Raw genomic sequence first — 5,862 nt, forward strand, 5'->3', positions numbered from 1 at the left:
TTTTACATCGCCATTCCTCCCAACCCTCCACTTCCGTTCCTATTAATACGGGATTCTTTTAGCTACAAGTGAGAGAAACATGAAAACTGACTGAAGTCGATAAGGAAATTCGTTAGAATGACAATATTCAAGATTCGAAGAAAGCGTTCTGGGAAATGCCAGTCTGGTGAAGCGCGTTCTGCTGCGCTGTCACCATTCTCAGAGGTGACAGAGCTGGGTGCGTTTCCATCCATTCTTTCCTTGGTCCATGTCTCTGTGGAGTGTTTTGCCCGACTTGGAGGAGGAGAAGGAGGTGACGTGTTCCTAACTTCTTTCCTACAAGCCATCTCTGAGAAGAACGTGTTGCATCAGAGGGAAGTTAGTGTTTTATATTTTCTCAAACATTTCTTAGACTTGTAGGGGAAATATTTCCAATTGACTTTTGCAAAAAGATTAGTAGCTACTATCAATCCACATTCATTTTTCACTTGCGCGTAAATCTCTTCCTTATTCATTTTTAGTGTGTATTTATTAGATTTCGATGAATCGAATTGTGTATGATGTGGAGCCTATGAAAAGATAGAATTTTCAAAGTTATTTAAGGGGGTTCACGAGCAAAAAAGGCGTGAAAACCCGTCTCGCCCAACCCGTGCATCTGTACGCGTTACACCCACACACAGACGTGCGGTCTCAATCTGGAAATACCCCATGCACTCTGGCCACTGGCCTGCCTTCCACAGCTGGGAGCACAGAGGTGCCTCGTTTTGGTCCTGGGGGGCACCCCAAGACGCAGCCTTTGGAGAACTCGCAGTCGAGTGCTGTGAATAGGTGCCCCATAATGCAGCAAGAGAAAGGAGTGTAGATAGAGGCTCAAAATCTCTGGATGCACAGAGGATGAGGGGACTAACTGGGAAAGGAGAGAGGGTCCGAGAGACTCTGGAAGGCTGAGCGGAGGTTGAACTGCAAGGAGAAAGTGGGGAAAGGCAGCCCAGGCAGAAGGAACAGCAAGTGCAAAGGCGGAGAGCAACGCAAAGTGACGAAGGTTCGCAGATAAACGGCATGGCCGGAGCTGGGAGGCATGAGGCACGGCGATGGGAGATGAGGCTGGGAGGGAAGAGAGGGGAGGGAGTCAAGGCTGTGGCTTTCGCAGTCCCCCATTTTTGCGTGGCAACCCCTGCGCGGTGCACGTATATCGACGTTCACACACACCCTGCTCTGCGCACGCGCGAACAGTCTGCCACGCTCCAATGCTCGGCCAAGTGCATATGTCAGCACTACGAGAGCACAAAGTCACGCCTCCCTTCTGCCGTCCTTCCTCCTTCCGTCCTGCTAGCAACATTTTCTGGTGCCTATTCCATGCTGGGTTCCCTGGGGATAGAGCAATGAGCTTGGAAGCCTCTGCACCTGAGTCTTATTGAAGAGACACAGTGAACGGTGATACTGTGATAAGGGACACCATGGGCAAGGATAGTACAAAGGGGGAGTCAGAGAAGGCTTCCTGGAGGAAGAGTCACGGAAGCTGAGACCCGAGAGAATGAGGAAGCGTTGGCTGGAAGAGAAGGGATGCGAGGGGTGAAGCATTCTAGGTAGAAGCAGCAGCTGTGCAGGGCTGGCGAGGGGAGCACTGAGCCTCCCGAAAAACGGAGATGGGGGCGGGAGGATTTGTGACTTCACCAGAGGAGTGGCAACTTGGCGGGCAAAACGGGGGAGAGGACGGTGCTGAGGGATTCGCCTTGGGTTTCTGTTTTGCTAGCGGGGTCGGGGGCCCTGGCTGGTGGTCACTGATGGTGGTGGTGACTGCCAAGCCTTCCTCAAGCAGCTTCTGGGGCCACTTTAGAGTCAGGCGCAGTTCCGTTTCTTGTCGGCCTTCGCCTCATGGTTTCAGCAGCTATTGAAGATCATGGCCTACCTCGGTGGTTCCCAAGCAGGGTGACTTTGTCCCCTAGGGATACTTGGCAGTGTGTGGACATACTTCCGGTTGTCACAACCGACACTACTGGCTTCTAGGGAGTAGAGGTCAGGGAGGCTGCTCTCTGATGGACAGAACAGCCCCCACAACAAAGAATTGTCTGGTCCGAAGTGTCAACTGTACTAAAGTTTAAAAACCTTGGCCCAGATCTGTCCTTTCAGAATGGTGACTTTCTAATTCTCTCATTTATTCTGCATTTATTGACTGGGGTTCTTCTATAAACAAGAACCTTTCCCCATCAACTATTCAGTTACCCCAAGAGACAATTCATATAGGAAATAGAAGTGCCTGATTCTTTGTGTACCTTTTTTCAGGATAATTATTAGCAAACTAGCATCATCCAGAGATGACCAATGCATTTTTTTTTTTTTAATATCGCCATCAGAATTTTTAAAAACGTATTTAATGTCTTTCAATCCATGGCAGTGATTATTCTTTTTAAAAATCAGGTTCTTCCATCTCTGGCCAGTGAGGACTCCTTCCGGTGGCTCTTGTACCCCTTTGTCATCACCCTGGTGTTCTGGTGACTTCCTTGCTTTCCGATGTGATGGGAAGTCCCCAGTTCATCTTATACCTTTCCCACCTCCAACTCGGGATCGACTCTTTCTCCCAGGACCCCGGTTCATGTTAGCGGAGAATGTCAGGGCTGATTGAGGGTTAAAAGAGAGGATTCCTACAAAGCTCCTAGCACGGCGCCTGCGACATAATAAGTGCTCATCTAACGCTGCGGTGATTTCTCGGACAAAAATCAACTCCTCCAAGTCGCTTTTCCCAGCCTGCCACACATTCTGACACTTGCTCTCTGTACCTCCAGATGGTCTGGGGTGGAGCCCGAGTGAATGAAGATTCAGGCTGACCAGGGGAGGGATGCATATAGCAGCTTTGTTGGGGAGAGAGACTAGTCCATGAGAAAGAAACCAGGGTAAGCCCGCAGAAGAGAGGAGCCATTAGCTAATTCAAGAGTTAAGGTCTTGCTTTTGTTTTCACCGTCCATTTTAATCCTGCAATAACCTTTGACCTAAGCCTTAGGGCAATTAGTGCCTGCCCCTGAAGTGGCGGTAGGTTAAGACTTCTGCCTTCCTCCCCAGGCGAGTCAATCCTTCTGTATTCTGTTACAGGTAATTGCGGGAAAAGGGTTTATTGAAGCTAACAAATGATTACTTCCCACAATAGAGCCTCCATCCCAGTTAGTGAATTGGCTCTTCCAGGCATCTTATGTTTTGTCTGCAACCAAAGTCTGTATTTTACTGTCTGCTTCGTGTTCTTCTCCAGGCTCCTTGCTTCTCTCTTCTCTTACCCCTCCTCTTCGCCCTTACAATTCAATTCAGTACATTCAATGTAAATAGCACCCACGAGGCACCCTTCGGATGGGCCGGACCCTTAGGTCCCAGCCCCAGAAGGATCTAACGGCCCGGTGACAAAGACAGACTTATTCACAGATAAATTATAAAATATACTGTGGTACGATAAAGGCAAAGTAATCCATTGAGTTCAGACAAAGGAGATAGATGGTGAGGAATGGTTTTTGTGCAGAAGAGACTAGAAAAGGAGACAAAACTAGAGACATTTGAATCAACGGACGCGAGGCTTCCAAGGACCAAAGAGCAGTTTTATCCGCGTGGCCTGAAGGGTAGCTATTTATAAGAATGGGACAGACTTCTCACTACTGAACACAGATTTGGTCCAGATACCCTGCTCCCCTATGGGATCATGTACTTCAGAGAAGCCTTGTGTCATCCTCATCCTCATGGAATGGATGAGTCTCGATTCATCAAAGCCAATCAGTCTAATTACATTACCCTTGCCAGTGATTGGCTTAAGAAGGGGCATGTGAGTAGATTCTGGCCAATGAGCTACGAGTAGAAGTCTGTGGGTTGATGGCGGTGGTGGGCATATTCCTAGGGAAATTTCTTAACTCCTAAAAACAGGTACAAGGAAGTCATCACATCCTTATCAAGTTTCTGAGTCTGGAATTTGGTGAGGATGTGATGGCTGGAGTTGTTGTAGCCCTATTGCAACCCTGAGGAGAACTAGCTGCTGCTCTAGCTGGCGGAGCAAAGAGATGGAAGGAATCTGGGTCTGTGATGCCATTTTTCAGCTGCTGAATTAAGCCATATGGGGTCTTCCTGCCTTAAAACTTCTCATTGTCTGAAATTACAATATTTTCTTGTATTTAAGTCTCTTTCAGTTGCATTTTCTGTTACAAATGTTGATTGGGGATTGCAAAAAAACTTTAGCAAGTAGGCAAATTCACAAATACAGAATCCATGAAAGACAAGAATTAACTGTAGATAGATGAGAGAGAGAGAATGTTAGCTTAGCTCTGGTGGGGTCTGAGTCACTGGTTCTAGTTGCTTCCCTGCCCTTCTTGTGGTTTGAATATTCCATTTTTGTTTGATTACGTGACTTATTTCAAGGTCATTTCTACATCCCATCTCTTTTTGTTTTCCCCAAAGCCAATTCCATTCGAGTTCTGTTGCTTGCAACCAAAAGAGTGTGCTGACTTAATAAATAGAGACCCCCTCGGCACACAGTAGGTCCTCAGTGAACCTGGCTCCTTTCCTTTCTTTACGAGATGCAGGGTTGGCTAAAGATAACCAATGGATGTATATCACGGGGAGAGGCTATGGCGAGGAGAAGGCAGGCTTTGTAATAAAAAAAAAAAAAAAATGGGAGCAACATATTTTCGACTCCTCCCTTTACCCTTAGCAGAGCAAGCACTTCTTGCCATGTTCCAGTACAGATGGAAAAGTCACTGAGTTACGGACCCAGTTGCAAGCTATTTTTGGTGGAGTTGTGGTGTGTGTGTGTGCGCGCGTAATGTACGCATTGGGATTCTTGGCCACCGCCTCTGTTTGTATCAGCTGTCAGCAAATCAGAGGCACCATACACGTTTGTCATAATTCATTACATTAATTAACCACGTTGGAGCACTGGGCGCAGGCCAGAGTGGACGCAGGGGAGGGAGGCCTCCACATTGTTGTGTCTGAACCTCCCGGGTCAGAATTTCCACGGTTTGATGAGCTGCCATCGCCTGCACATGTGTCCCCTGACACGCGGACCTTGATGAAATCATCATGTTTACATCTTTGAATATTCTCTGCAGATGATGCCCGTGGCGGGACGCCAGAGGCACAGAGCATCCCAGAACTTGGCTCTGGAGGGCCGTCTCTGTACCCAAAAGAGTTTGGAATTACCCTGACGTTCGATACCAAACTGGGCATCCTTCTCTAGCCCATCCCTCTCTGGCCGGTTCCCTGGGCAGGCTGCCTGGCTTAGGCCTTCTGCAGGACAAATGGCGCCGGCCATACCATCCCCACTCAAGAGCCGGTGGGGTGGAGCCGTGCTCTCTCCATGTCCCCCATTTTAGTGAATGGTGCCTCCCCCACCCCCCAGCTGTGGGTAATTCTCCATTCTGTCTCCGTATCCTGTCGATTCCCCTTTATTGCCATTTCTCAGGTCCGTTCGCTTCTTCAGCTCTACTGCACACTGCCCCATCCGAGTGTCACCTGTCACCTGGACCACGGCAACTGCCTCATCCTCAGCCTCCTTTATTTTCCTATCTCTCTCTTCCATCTTTCCAGATAGATTTTTTTTTTTAATGCAAATAGAAGCGTGCCCCTCTCCTGTTGACATTCCTCCTTGCTTTCCCATTAACCTTCAGATTTTTTAGGATGCTTTATAAGGCCCTTCCTGATCCGGCCCTGCCAATCACTGATTCCTGGCCATCTCCAAGATTTACTCTCCAGTCTCCCTAGCAGTTCTTCCAATACGTTTATTTTGCCTAACTTAGTTTCTGTTGTATACAACCAAAGACCCTGACTCCTGAATCATCAAAGATCATATTTGTCTCCTATGTCAGATTAAGGACAACTTCCTTCCTTCCTTCCTTCCTTCCTTCCTTCCTTCCTTCC

The sequence above is a fragment of the Pteropus vampyrus genome, unplaced genomic scaffold, assembly GCF_000151845.1.
Source record: "Pteropus vampyrus isolate Shadow unplaced genomic scaffold, Pvam_2.0 Scaffold179, whole genome shotgun sequence".
Classification (NCBI taxonomy): Eukaryota; Metazoa; Chordata; class Mammalia; order Chiroptera; family Pteropodidae; genus Pteropus; species Pteropus vampyrus.